The sequence below is a fragment of the Ambystoma mexicanum genome, chromosome 7p (assembly GCF_040938575.1).
Source record: "Ambystoma mexicanum isolate Mex_15411 chromosome 7p, UKY_AmexF1_1, whole genome shotgun sequence".
NCBI classification, from domain to species: Eukaryota; Metazoa; Chordata; class Amphibia; order Caudata; family Ambystomatidae; genus Ambystoma; species Ambystoma mexicanum.
The window spans coordinates 684,407,928-684,424,507 of NC_090939.1; positions in this window are offsets into that span (position 1 = coordinate 684,407,928).

The window sequence follows — 16,580 nt, forward strand, 5'->3', positions numbered from 1 at the left end:
TATTTGCAAACATTTCAGGACACCGCGAGTGTTCTTAGTACACATTCAACTTACCAGATAACAATACGACAGCGTCCTCAGGACACCCCCATTTTGTTAATTTACGAACATTTCAGGACACGGTGAGTGTTCTTAAAACCCATTCAACTTGCCAGAGAACAATACGGACAGCGTCCTCAGGACACCCCCATTTTGTTAATTTGTGAACATTTCAGGACACAGCGAGTGTTCTTAGAACACATTCAACTTGCCAGCGAACAATACGGACAGCATCCTCAGAACACCCCATTTTGTTTATTTACAAACATTTCAGGACACCGCGAGTGTTCTTACAACACATTCAACTTGCCAGCAAGCAATACGGACAGCGTCCTCAGGACACCCCCATTTTGTTAATTTACGAACATTTCAGGACACGGCGAGTGTTCTTAGAACAAATTCAACTTGCCACCAAAGAATACGGACAGCGTCCTCAGGACACCCCCATTTTGTTTATTTACGTACATTTCAGGACACAGCGAGTGTTCTTAGAACACATTCAACTTGTCAGTGAACAATATGGACAGCGTCCTCAGAACACCCCATTTTGTTTATTTACGAACATTTCAGGACACTGCGAGTGTTCTTACAACACATTCAACTTGCCAGCGAACAATACGGACAGCGTCCTCAGGACACCCCCATTTTGTTTATTTGTGAACATTTCAGGACACTGCGAGTGTTCTTAGAACACATTCAACTTGCCACCAAAGAATACGGACAGCGTCCTCAGGACACCCCCATTTTGTTTATTTGCAAACATTTCACGACACTGCGAGTGTTCTTAGAACACATTCAACTTGCTAGAGAACAATACGGACAGCGTCCTCAGGACACCCCCATTTTGTTAATTTACGAACATTTCAGGACACGGCGAGTGTTCTTAGAACACATTCAACTTGCCACCGAACAATACGGACAGCGTCCTCAGGACACCCCCATTTTGTTTATTTGCGAACATTTCAGGACACCGCGAGTGTTCTTAGAACACATTCAACTTGCAAGAGAACAATACGGATAGCGTCCTCAGGACACCCCCATTTTGTTTATTTGCGAACATTTCAGGACACCGCGAGTGTTCTTAGAACACTTTCAACTTGCCAGCAAACAATAAGGACAGCGTCCTCAGGACACCACTATTTTGTTTATTTGCGAACATTTCAGGATACCACGATTGTTCTTAGAGCACATTCAACTTGCCAGCGAACAATACGGACAGCGTCCTCCGGACACCCCCATTTTGTTAATTTGCAAACATTTCAGGACACGGCGAGTGTTCTTAGAACACATTCAACTTGCCAGCGAACAATACGGACAGCGTCCTCAGGACACCCCCATTTTGTTTATTTGCAAACATTTCAGGACACCGCGAGTGTTCTTAGAACACATTCAACTTACCAGATAACAATACGGACAGCGTCCTCAGGACACCCACATTTTGTTAATTTACGAACATTTCAAGACACGGTGAGTTTTCTTAAAACACATTCAACTTGCCACCAAACAATACAGACAGTGCCCTGAGGACACCCCCATTTTGTTTATTTGCGAACATTTCAGGACACCGCGAGTGTTCTTAGAACACATTCAACTTGCCACCAAAGAATACGGACAGCGTCCTCAGGACACCCCCATTTTGTTTATTTGCAAACATTTCACAACACTGCGAGTGTTCTTAGAACACATTCAACTTGCTAGAGAACAATACGGACAGCGTCCTCAGGACACCCCCATTTTGTTTATTTGCGAACATTTCAGGACACGGCGAGTGTTCTTAGAACACATTCAACTTGCCAGCGAACAATACGGATAGCGTCCTCAGGACACACCCATTTTGTTTATTTGCAAACATTTCACGACACTGCGAGTGTTCTTACAACACATTCAACTTGCCAGCGAACAATACGGACAGCGTCCTCAGAACACCCCCATTTTGTTTATTTATAAACATTTCAGGACACCGCGAGTGTTCTTAGAACACTTTCAACTTGCCAGAAAACAATAAGGACAGCGTCCTCAGGACACCCCTATTTTGTTTATTTGCGAACATTTCAGGATACCACGATTGTTCTTAGAGCACATTCAACTTGCCAGCGAACAATATGGACAGCGTCCTCCGGACACCCCCATTTTGTTAATTTGCAAACATTTCAGGACACGGCGAGTGTTCTTAGAACACATTCAACTTGCCAGCGAACAATACGGACAGCGTCCTCAGGACACCCCCATTTTGTTTATTTGCAAACATTTCAGGACACCGCAAGTGTTCTTAGAACACATTCAACTTACCAGATAACAATACGGACAGCGTCCTCAGGACACCCCCATTTTGTTAATTTACGAACATTTCAGGACACGGTGAGTTTTCTTAAAACACATTCAACTTGCCACCAAACAATACAGACAGCGCCCTGAGGACACCCCCATTTTGTTTATTTGCGAACATTTCAGGACACCGCGAGTGTTCTTAGAACACATTCAACTTGCCACCAAAGAATACGGACAGCGTCCTCAGGACACCCCCATTTTGTTTATTTGTAAACATTTCACAACACTGCGAGTGTTCTTAGAACACATTCAACTTGCTAGAGAACAATACGGACAGCGTCCTCAGGACACCCCCATTTTGTTTATTTGCGAACATTTCAGGACACCGCAAGTGTTCTTACAGCACATTCAACTTGCCAGCGAACAATACGGACAGCGTCCTCAGGACACCCCCATTTTGTTAATTTACAAACATTTCATGGCCTCGGCGAGTGTTCTTAGAACAAATTCAACTTGCCACCAAAGAATACGGACAGCGTCCTCAGGACACCCCCATTTTGTTTATTTGCAAACATTTTAGGACACCGCGAGTGTTCTTAGAACACATTCAACTTACCAGATAACAATACGGACAGTGTCCTCAGGACACCCCAATTTTGTTAATTTACGAACATTTCAGGACACGGTGAGTTTTCTTAAAACACATTCAACTTGCCACCAAACAATACAGACAGCGCCCTCAGGACACCACCATTTTGTTTATTTACGAACATTTCAGGACACCGCGAGTGGTCTTACAACACATTCAACTTGCCAGCGAACAATACAGACAGCGTCCTCAGGACACCCCCATTTTGTTTATTTGCGAACATTTCAGGACACCGCAAGTGTTCTTAGAACACATTCAACTTGCCACCAAAGAATACGGACAGCGTCCTCAGGACACCCCCATTTTGTTTATTTGCAAACATTTCACGACACTGCGAGTGTTCTTAGAACACATTCAACTTGCTAGAGAACAATACGGACAGCGTCCTCAGGACACCCCCATTTTGTTAATTTACGAACATTTCAGGACACGGCGAGTGTTCTTAGAACACATTCAACTTGCCACCGAACAATACGGACAGCGTCCTCAGGACACCCCCATTTTGTTTATTTGCGAACATTTCAGGACACCGCAAGTGTTCTTAGAACACATTCAACTTGCCACCAAAGAATACGGACAGCGTCCTCAGGACACCCCCATTTTGTTTATTTGCAAACATTTCACGACACTGCGAGTGTTCTTAGAACACATTCAACTTGCAAGAGAACAATACGGATAGCGTCCTCAGGACACCCCCATTTTGTTTATTTGCGAACATTTCAGGACACGGCGAGTGTTCTTAAAACACATTCAACTTGCCAGCGAACAATACGGACAGCGTCCTCAGAACACCCCCATTTTGTTTATTTATAAACATTTCAGGACACCGCGAGTGTTCTTAGAACACTTTCAACTTGCCAGCAAACAATAAGGACAGCGTCCTCAGGACACCCCTATTTTGTTTATTTGCGAACATTTCAGGATACCACGATTGTTCTTAGAGCACATTCAACTTGCCAGCGAACAATACGGACAGCGTCCTCCGGACACCCCCATTTTGTTAATTTGCAAACATTTCAGGACACGGCGAGTGTTCTTAGAACACATTCAACTTGCCAGCGAACAATACGGACAGCGTCCTCAGGACACCCCCATTTTGTTTATTTGCAAACATTTCAGGACACCGCGAGTGTTCTTAGAACACATTCAACTTACCAGATAACAATACGGACAGCGTCCTCAGGACACCCCCATTTTGTTAATTTACGAACATTTCAGGACACGGTGCGTTTTCTTAAAACACATTCAACTTACCACCGAACAATACAGACAGCGCCCTCAAGACACCCCCATTTTGTTTATTTACGAACATTTCAGGACACCGCGAGTGTTCTTAGAACACATTCAACTTGCCACCAAAGAATGCGGACAGCGTCCTCAGGACACCCCCATTTTGTTTATTTGCAAACATTTCACGACACTGCGAGTGTTCTTAGAACACATTCAACTTGCTAGAGAACAATACGGACAGCGTCCTCAGGACACCCCCATTTTGTTAATTTACGAACATTTCAGGACACGGCGAGTGTTCTTAGAACACATTCAACTTGCCAGCGAACAATACGGACAGCGTCCTCAGGACACCCCCATTTTGTTTATTTGCAAACATTTCAGGACACCGCGAGTGTTCTTAGAACACATTCAACTTACCAGATAACAATACGGACAGCGTCCTCAGGACACCCCCATTTTGTTAATTTACGAACATTTCAGGACACGGTGAGTTTTCTTAAAACACATTCAACTTGCCACCAAACAATACAGACAGCGCCCTGAGGACACCCCCATTTTGTTTATTTGCGAACATTTCAGGACACCGCGAGTGTTCTTAGAACACATTCAACTTGCCACCAAAGAATACGGACAGCGTCCTCAGGACACCCCCATTTTGTTTATTTGCAAACATTTCACAACACTGCGAGTGTTCTTAGAACACATTCAACTTGCTAGAGAACAATACGGACAGCGTCCTCAGGACACCCCCATTTTGTTTATTTGCGAACATTTCAGGACACCGCGAGTGTTCTTAGAACACATTCAACTTGCCACCGAACAATACGGACAGCGTCCTCAGGACACCCCCATTTTGTTTATTTGCGAACATTTCAGGACACCGCGAGTGTTCTTAGAACACATTCAACTTGCAAGAGAACAATACGGATAGCGTCCTCAGGACACCCCCATTTTGTTTATTTGCGAACATTTCAGGACACCGCGAGTGTTCTTAGAACACTTTCAACTTGCCAGCAAACAATAAGGACAGCGTCCTCAGGACACCCCTATTTTGTTTATTTGCGAACATTTCAGGATACCACGATTGTTCTTAGAGCACATTCAACTTGCCAGCGAACAATACGGACAGCGTCCTCCGGACATCCCCATTTTGTTAATTTGCAAACATTTCAGGACACGGCGAGTGTTCTTAGAACACATTCAACTTGCCAGCGAACAATACGGACAGCGTCCTCAGGACACCCCCATTTTGTTTATTTGCAAACATTTCAGGACACCGCGAGTGTTCTTAGAACACATTCAACTTACCAGATAACAATACGGACAGCGTCCTCAGGACACCCCCATTTTGTTAATTTACAAACATTTCAGGACACGGTGCGTTTTCTTACAACACATTCAACTTACCACCGAACAATACAGACAGCGCCCTCAAGACACCCCCATTTTGTTTATTTGCGAACATTTCAGGACACCGCGAGTGTTCTTAGAACACATTCAACTTGCCACCAAAGAATACGGACAGCGTCCTCAGGATACCCCCATTTTGTTTATTTGCAAACATTTCACAACACTGCGAGTGTTCTTAGAACACATTCAACTTGCTAGAGAACAATACGGACAGCGTCCTCAGGACACCCCCATTTTGTTAATTTACGAACATTTCAGGACACGGCGAGTGTTCTTAGAACACATTCAACTTACCAGCGAACAATACGGATAGCGTCCTCAGGACACCCCCATTTTGTTTATTTGCGAACATTTCAGGACACGGCGAGTGTTCTTAGAACACATTCAACTTGCCAGCGAACAATACGGATAGCGTCCTCAGGACACACCCATTTTGTTTATTTGCAAACATTTCACGACACTGCGAGTGTTCTTACAACACATTCAACTTGCCAGCGAACAATACGGACAGCGTCCTCAGAACACCCCCATTTTGTTTATTTATAAACATTTCAGGACACCGCGAGTGTTCTTAGAACACTTTCAACTTGCCAGAAAACAATAAGGACAGCGTCCTCAGGACACCCCTATTTTGTTTATTTGCGAACATTTCAGGATACCACGATTGTTCTTAGAGCACATTCAACTTGCCAGCGAACAATATGGACAGCGTCCTCCGGACACCCCCATTTTGTTAATTTGCAAACATTTCAGGACACGGCGAGTGTTCTTAGAACACATTCAACTTGCCAGCGAACAATACGGACAGCGTCCTCAGGACACCCCCATTTTGTTTATTTGCAAACATTTCAGGACACCGCAAGTGTTCTTAGAACACATTCAACTTACCAGATAACAATACGGACAGCGTCCTCAGGACACCCCCATTTTGTTAATTTACGAACATTTCAGGACACGGTGAGTTTTCTTAAAACACATTCAACTTGCCACCAAACAATACAGACAGCGCCCTGAGGACACCCCCATTTTGTTAATTTGCGAACATTTCAGGACACCGCGAGTGTTCTTAGAACACATTCAACTTGCCACCAAAGAATACGGACAGCGTCCTCAGGACACCCCCATTTTGTTTATTTGTAAACATTTCACAACACTGCGAGTGTTCTTAGAACACATTCAACTTGCTAGAGAACAATATGGACAGCGTCCTCAGGACACCCCCATTTTGTTTATTTGCGAACATTTCAGGACACCGCAAGTGTTCTTACAGCACATTCAACTTGCCAGCGAACAATACGGACAGCGTCCTCAGGACACCCCCATTTTGTTAATTTACAAACATTTCTGGACACGGCGAGTGTTCTTAGAACAAATTCAACTTGCCACCAAAGAATACGGACAGCGTCCTCAGGACACCCCCATTTTGTTTATTTGCAAACATTTTAGGACACCGCGAGTGTTCTTAGAACACATTCAACTTACCAGATAACAATACGGACAGTGTCCTCAGGACACCCCAATTTTGTTAATTTACGAACATTTCAGGACACGGTGAGTTTTCTTAAAACACATTCAACTTGCCACCAAACAATACAGACAGCGCCCTCAGGACACCACCATTTTGTTTATTTACGAACATTTCAGGACACCGCGAGTGGTTTTACAACACATTCAACTTGCCAGCGAACAATACAGACAGCGTCCTCAGGACACCCCCATTTTGTTTATTTGCGAACATTTCAGGACACCGCAAGTGTTCTTAGAACACATTCAACTTGCCACCAAATAATACGGACAGCGTCCTCAGGACACCCCCATTTTGTTTATTTGCAAACATTTCACGACACTGCGAGTGTTCTTAGAACACATTCAACTTGCTAGAGAACAATACGGACAGCGTCCTCAGGACACCCCCATTTTGTTAATTTACGAACATTTCAGGACACGGCGAGTGTTCTTAGAACACATTCAACTTGCCACCGAACAATACGGACAGCGTCCTCAGGACACCCCCATTTTGTTTATTTGCGAACATTTCAGGACACCGCAAGTGTTCTTAGAACACATTCAACTTGCCACCAAAGAATACGGACAGCGTCCTCAGGACACCCCCATTTTGTTTATTTGCAAACATTTCACGACACTGCGAGTGTTCTTAGAACACATTCAACTTGCAAGAGAACAATACGGATAGCGTCCTCAGGACACCCCCATTTTGTTTATTTGCGAACATTTCAGGACACGGCGAGTGTTCTTAAAACACATTCAACTTGCCAGCGAACAATACGGACAGCGTCCTCAGAACACCCCCATTTTGTTTATTTATAAACATTTCAGGACACCGCGAGTTTTCTTAGAACACTTTCAACTTGCCAGCAAACAATAAGGACAGCGTCCTCAGGACACCCCTATTTTGTTTATTTGCGAACATTTCAGGATACCACGATTGTTCTTAGAGCACATTCAACTTGCCAGCGAACAATACGGACAGCGTCCTCTGGACACCCCCATTTTGTTAATTTGCAAACATTTCAGGACACGGCGAGTGTTCTTAGAACACATTCAACTTGCCAGCGAACAATACGGACAGCGTCCTCAGGACACCCCCATTTTGTTTATTTGCAAACATTTCAGGACACCGCGAGTGTTCTTAGAACACATTCAACTTACCAGATAACAATACGGACAGCGTCCTCAGGACACCCCCATTTTGTTAATTTACGAACATTTCAGGACACGGTGCGTTTTCTTAAAACACATTCAACTTACCACCGAACAATACAGACAGCTCCCTCAAGACACCCCCATTTTGTTTATTTACGAACATTTCAGGACACCGCGAGTGTTCTTAGAACACATTCAACTTGCCACCAAGGAATGCGGACAGCGTCCTCAGGACACCCCCATTTTGTTTATTTGCAAACATTTCACGACACTGCGAGTGTTCTTAGAACACATTCAACTTGCTAGAGAACAATACGGACAGCGTCCTCAGGACACCCCCATTTTGTTAATTTACGAACATTTCAGGACACGGCGAGTGTTCTTAGAACACATTCAACTTACCAGCGAACAATACGGATAGCGTCCTCAGGACACCCCCATTTTGTTTATTTGCGAACATTTCAGGACACGGCGAGTGTTCTTAGAACACATTCAACTTGCCAGCGAACAATACGGATAGCGTCCTCAGGACACCCCCATTTTGTTTATTTGCAAACATTTCACAACACTGCGAGTGTTCTTACAACACATTCAACTTGCCAGCGAACAATACGGACAGCGTCCTCAGAACACCCCCATTTTGTTTATTTATAAACATTTCAGGACACCGCGAGTGTTCTTAGAACACTTTCAACTTGCCAGCAAACAATAAGGACAGTGTCCTCAGGACACCCCTATTTTGTTTATTTGCGAACATTTCAGGATACCACGATTGTTCTTAGAGCACATTCAACTTGCCAGCGAACAATATGGACAGCGTCCTCCGGACACCCCCATTTTGTTAATTTGCAAACATTTCAGGACACGGCGAGTGTTCTTAGAACACATTCAACTTGCCAGCGAACAATACGGACAGCGTCCTCAGGACACCCCCATTTTGTTTATTTGCAAACATTTCAGGACACCGCGAGTGTTCTTAGAACACATTCAACTTACCAGATAACGATACGGACAGCGTCCTCAGGACACCCCCATTTTGTTAATTTACGAACATTTCAGGACACGGTGAGTTTTCTTAAAACACATTCAACTTGCCACCGAACAATACAGACAGCGCCCTCAAGACACCCCCATTTTGTTTATTTGCGAACATTTCAGGACACCGCGAGTGTTCTTAGAACACATTCAACTTGCCACCAAAGAATACGGACAGCGTCCTCAGGACACCCCCATTTTGTTTATTTGCAAACATTTCACGACACTGCGAGTGTTCTTAGAACACATTCAACTTGCTAGAGAACAATACGGACAGCGTCCTCAGGACACCCCCATTTTGTTAATTTACGAACATTTCAGGACACGGCGAGTGTTCTTAGAACACATTCAACTTGCCACCGAACAATACGGACAGCGTCCTCAGGACACCCCCATTTTGTTTATTTGCGAACATTTCAGGACACCGCAAGTGTTCTTAGAACACATTCAACTTGCAAGAGAACAATACGGATAGCATCCTCAGGACACCCCCATTTTGTTTATTTGCAAACATTTCAGGACACCGCAAGTGTTCTTAGAACACATTTAACTTGCCAGCGAACAATACGGACAGCGTCCTCAGAACACCCCCATTTTGTTTATTTACAAACATTTCAGGACACCGCAAGTGTTCTTAGAACACTTTCAACTTGCCAGCAAACAATACGGACAGAGTCCTCAGGACACCCCCATTTTGTTTATTTGCAAACATTTCAGGACACCGCAAGTGTTCTTAGAACACATTCAACTTACCAGATAACAATACAGACAGCGTCCTCAGGACACCTCCATTTTGTTAATTTACGAACATTTCAGGACACGGTGAGTGTTCTTAAACACATTCAACTTGCCACCGAACAATACAGACAGCGCCCTCAGGACACCCCCATTTTGTTTATTTGCAAACATTTCAGGACACCGCAAGTGTTCTTAGAAAACATTCAACTTGCCAGAGAACAATACGGACAGCGTCCTCAGGACACCTCCATTTTGTTTATTTGCGAACATTTCAGGACACCGCAAGTGTTTTTAGAACACATTCAACCTGCCAGCGAACAATACGGACAGCGCCCTCAGAACACCCCAATTTTGTTTTTTTGCAAACATTTCAGGACCCCGCAAGTGTTTTTAGAACACATTGAACTTGCCAGCGATAGCGTCCTCAGGACACCCCCATTTTCTTTATTTAGGTAGATTTCAGGACACCGCGAGTGTTCTTAGAACAGTTTCAGCTTGCTTGCGAGCAAAACGGACACATTTTGCATCCTCAGAACACCCCCTATTTAGAACATTTCAGAACAGCCGTGTTGTCCGCAGTCAAATCAAACACAACAAGAGGGTCTACCACATAAAAAATACAACATTTAACATATCTCATACTCTCCCACCCTCCGCAAAAACTCTTACACACGAACACACTCTACTAACTACAATTTTTAAACCAAGTTTTACCGCTAATCCAAGATGGCGGGCGCTACCGAAAATCAGATGCGCTTCACGCTCTACGCTGTCCAATCAGCGAACATGTTGCATGTCCGCGGACATCATGCAAGCCGACTGGCCAATCAGAAAACTGTCCGCGGAGCGAACAGGGAAGTGTGTCCGCGGACCGAACACAGATATCACTAATGTTTTGTGACTTACTTTGTGGTAATTTTAAAAATAACTACTGGACAGATTTTCAACACATCTGCAAAAGCACGCTTTTGGGACCAAGCTGCTACTCCTGGTCCAAATTTGGTGAAAATCTGTCCAGTTGTTTGGGCTGTAGGTGCGAGCAAAGTTTTTTCCCCATTCAGTCCATGGGTAAAAAAAAGTTTTGGGACCCCCCTTATAACTTTGCCCCCCCTGGACGAATCCTCACCAAACTTTGCATGAAAATATATAACATAGCCTGCCATGCAGTTATGGTTAAGTTGCTCATCTCATTGGAAGAGCACTTTTTGGGCGGCTTATAACTTCGCCCCGCCTGGACGTATCCTCACCAAAAAAAGTATATGACCCACTTTGAATATTTATGCAAAGTTTGGTGAGGTTTGGTCCGGGGGGGCAAAGTTATAGGGGGGTCCCAAAATTTCTTTTTTTCCCATAGACTTGAGAAAAAATTTCTGTTGTGCCTACAGCCCACACCGCTGGATGGATTTTCACCAAATTTGCGGCAGGAGCAGCGGCATGGTTACCTGTAAATTTGGTGAAAATCGTCCAGTAGTATTTTTTAAAACGACCAAAAAGTAGTTCTCAAAAAATGAGAGATATCTATGTCCACTCTGTGGACACACTTCCACGTTCGCTCCGCGGACAGGACACCGATTGGCCAATTGGCTTACGACATGTCTGTTGACATGCGACGTGCTCGCTGATGGGTTGGAGTGAAGCGTGAGGTGCGACTTATTTTCTCGATGCCTGCCGTCTTGGATTCGCAGACAGCGGCCGCTATCCGTGGACATTGCTGTAAAAACACATAAAAAAACACATCTTTGCACTTGTCAAACTTATCAAATAATCTCTGGGGAGGTGAGGGGTGATAATGGGATGTGATATGGCTGCAAGAGGCAAAAAAGCAGCTGTTATTTGCCGCAAAAGTCTGCGAACAGTTCGGATGTTCGTGACCTGTCCTGTGAGGTTCGCGGACACCTCTGCATTACAGGATTGGTGAAAAGCAGTTCTTGGATGGCTTATAACTTTTGCGCCACTTAATTAAACTGCATGACATTTTGCACTTATATTCTTGACCTGATTCCGAATGAGTCTCCAAAGTTTGGTGGGATTTTGTCACGAGGGGGCGAAAGTAGAGAGGGTGTCCCAAAATAATATAAAAGCTTATAAATGAGGTGCCATTTGATGAATCTAAACTTAAGTTGGGGAACTGATAATAGATCTAGCGATAAATGTTTTTGCAAAGTTTGGAGGGATTCTGTCAAGAGAGGGCAAAATTAGAGGGGGGTCCCAAAATATTGTAAAAGCTTATAAATGTGTAATTTGACAAATCTACACAAAAGTTTGCAAAAAGATTTTAGATCTCGATATAAATGTTTTCATAAAGTCTATGTGGATTTTGTCAAGTGCGGGCTAGGTTATATGACTATTGTATGTGCATACATTTGATACTTTTGAAAAAATAAAACGTGTGGATTTCCAGCAAACTTGTTGAAGGAGCATTGGCAAGGATGTGAAAGCATGTTTTTGCAAATGTGCCCTTGTTTTATTTTTGAACAAGTGTCATAATGTAGGTACAAAAAATAGTGATATACCTTTTTGGTGACTGAGGTATAGCCGGAAGCCATGGGCAGTGGCCAGATTGTCCGGGTCATGGAATAAGGTCATGATACGGACAATTTGGCTACTGGCCATGACCAAGAGTGACAAAGCTTGGAGTTAAAGTGGCCATGTCCACCTGGGACCGGCTTTGTGGCAAAGTTGTTTGGAATTGGGATAGGTTTGAAAGGGAAGAAAAATGTGCTCTTAATAATATGGTCATAGGGTTTTCTCTTCGCCTTCTGTAGGCTGCCATGGAAAGCGAAGAGGGGCCCTGTATGGAACCCTACCTTCCCTTTCCATGGTGGCCATCTTGGAAAATACTTTTTTGGCACCCCGGGTTCCCGCTTTGGGAACCTAGGGTGCTAACGACCTTCATCCCTCATTACAGGAGCTTGAATGGGGGGATAATGGTCCGGAGACCTCATTATCCACCCTCGCTTTGCTTGGGATGATAACTGCTGGACCGGTATCCACCGTTCCAGTCCCTGGAACAGGAGATGAACGTCACCATATTCCCATTAGCATAACACAAAATGCAAATGGAAATGTTGGAAAATCTTATTGAGTCTATGTACTTTACTGAGAAATGTAAAGTAGATGGAGTCTATACGTTTTATTAGTTCTATTTTTTAACTGTGATCAGTGGTTCCTAAAGGAACATTTACTTTGTTATTTTTGGATGTATTTTTTTTTTGGCAGGAGAGCTAAGAACGAAACGTGGGGAGGGAAATGAGGGAAGAGGCACCAAACACTAATATGGAGGGGCAGGTGGACAGGGGAAAATGTTGCACGTGTGTTATATCTAAGGTAGGGGGCAGCGTTTCTTATGCTCCTTGATTATAACAGTGGTGGTGGCTCTTGGGGAGGATGGATTGCAATAGCTGATGCCATTTTAAGATAAATAGCAATTTTGCTAAACGTATGTACTGTGTATTAGATTGTTAATGGATAATCAGTAGGAATAGGTGTTGGAGCTGTGCAAGGGAAATTTTGACGTTGAAAGTTCGTAGATCAGTAGAAAATGGAGTTCTGAACTGTCCGTGAAGCACAGATCTTATCGTGAAGTGCGGACGGGTTCTCAGACACGTCATCATGACGCGCACCAATGAATGGTCATGTGGCACTGTCCAGAAGGTCCACAATGAAGTCAAATGTTTGTAGACGTCTACAGATGCAAAACTAGTTGAAATATTTGCAAAAAGTGTATAGAAGTGTTAAAAATGATTCTGGAAGGTGGGAAATGGGAGAGTTTTAAGATGACACTTTGTAAATTGGACACAAATATTGTCATATTTAGTAAGTATGATATTAGTAATTTGTAGGAAAATACCATGCAATGGTAAAAACCCATGAATTCACTGAAAAAATGTTGTTAAAGGGACGTTATGGTTAAGTTGGACTAATAAAAACCTATGAAATTCAATGAAAAAACTTTGTTAAAGGGACGTTATGGTTAAGTTGGACTAATAAAAACCTATGATATTCAATGAAAAACTTTGTTAAAAGGACGTAATGGTTAAGTTGCACTAATAATAACCTATGAAATTCAGTAATAAAACGTTGTTATGGGACTTTATGGTTAAGTTGGACTAATAAAAACCTATGAAATTCAATGAAAAAACTTTGTTAATGGGACATTATGGTTAAGTTGCACTAATAAAAACCTATGAAATTCAATGAAAAAACTTTGTTAAAGGGACGTTATGGTTAAGTTGCACTAATAAAACCTATGAAATTCACTGAAAATCTTTGTTAAAGGGACATTATGGTTAAGTTGCTCTAATAAAAACCTATGAAATTCAGTCAAAAAAGTTGTTAAAAGGACGTTATGGTTACAAGTAAAATAGAAAAACCACTGGAATTTGCAGTTATGGTAAGCTAAGCAACCACAACTCGCGCCACCACCGTGCACTGCAAAGACTAACACCCAGGACATCAAAGATGACATCACAAATATCATTGATAGCATCACATGTCTAGCCCCTTCTTTTTTGTTCACTGACATATCTAGGCCAGGTGGTTTTATTTACTGACAGTCAGAAACGTAACTTTCAAAAGGTATTACATTTATAGATATTGCTATTCTCACATGTTCTTACACTACTTTCCTTAGAATTTAATCGCATCTTTTGATGTACATATATAGGGGAAGAAGCAGGCCTGAAACACAGCAATCATTTTTGTGCTTGAATACAGGCGCTGCACTATAGGAAGAAAAATCTATGTTTTAGCACCCTGGGTTCCCGCTTTGGGAACCTGGGGTGCATTGAAGCAAGTGCAGGGGTAGGGGGAAGGGAAAAGTGCAAGGGGAAGGGGAGGGGGGGAGTGCAGTACAGGGGAAGTAGACCAAAAAAAAAATACATAGGTCAGCTGGTGGCAACTGCAAAGGTAAGTGCAGACAAGTGCTGGGAAGGGGGGGGTGTAGGGATAGAGAGACAGTACCGCAGTGCAGGGGTTGCCAGGGAGCCAGTGCAAGTGGAGAGTGGCTGGGCCAGGGACCGAGGTCGGTGAGAGTGGCCCAGTTGCAGATCCAGTGCAGTTCCAGTGAAGAATTCCGCAAGGGAGAGGCAGAGAGAAAGCAGAAGCAAAGAGGAAGGTCTTGAGGTGCTTCCCGAACCGGAGATGGTTCCCCTCAAGTTCAAGTGAGGCAGGAACGCTGTTCCAGAGGGAGGGCCCTGCCGCGGAGAGAGATCTACCCCCAGCTAGTTGCTCTGAGAAGCGGATGACCCTGACATGCAAGGTGTGCATCACACACACCTGCAAAACAGGCCATGGCCTTCACTGTTATGTCACTCAAACCCTCCCAAACCACAACATGACATGGCAAGCAATACCCATACACCAACACAGTAACAATAAGGTACACATTGCCATGTCCAAAATGTACAGTGGCATCAGACAATGATGCCTGACCAGGAATCAGATGAAATGACAGACCAACAACCTCCCACCCAAAATAAGTCATTTCCAAATGCATTACAAGAGTTGTAGACGTAACATAACAATGAATGCCTGTCTACATGCACATTGTGCATTGCAAAATCAACACTGCAGGTTCTGTGTGCTGTGTCCTACTCCTGCAACACACTGCTCAGCGCACAGCACAGTGAACAGCCATTGTGTGTGATGCACACCCTGAGCATCACATCTAAGCGACAGACCACATCAAAAAGCAAATTAGGCATGTACAGGATCCATAATTGGTCACAGAACATGTGCTGCAGGGACACAGTGGCCACCAGAAGGCAAACAGTGTACACGTGGATATGCAAGGGTGGGAGTACATGTAGTGCATTAGAGTGCAAGTGTGTGGGTCTGCAAGGACATGCACTCAACATATGCATGTGCACTCAAGTGACCATCAGTGTTCTCTACACATCACATGTGAACATTCACCATGTGTACACCCCAGCATGTCAAACCACAACTATCTCCTCGCACCTGAAAGGTAAATACAACACATGAACAGGCATTGATCAGCAGAACACAACATGTACATAGGATACCACCATTACAATGTCAGAGTTCCCATCACACTGCAGGGCAAGGCAACTATCAACAACAACACCCCCCCTCCCTCACAAATGACCATGACCCACTGAACAACTGCACCTGGGTCATGGAGCCTTCAAAAAAAAAACCTCCATGGGCTCAACGCCTGCACAGCCCAACCTATGTGGGAGATAGATGGTTGTCCGTGTCTGGCTCATCCTGGAAAGGAGGATGTGGCACAGTAGCCTGGCCACGCCTAGCCACAGCTTGCCCCATGTTGGCAGCAAGTCTGCCGGACGGGTGAGCCTGGTTCTGTGTGGCGATGTGACGTAGGTCTGCATGCAGAACCTCACGTGATACACGTGCTTCCTCTTGCAAGGTAGCACGTGGAACATGGAGTTCCTCCTGCAAGGCCTGGCTGGACAACCGCAGCACCTTCCGGCAAGCCTGTAGCTCAGCCGAGATGGTACGCTCAAGCTGTGCAAACCTCTCCTCTGCCTGCTGCCTCTGGGACATCATAAGGACACCCAGA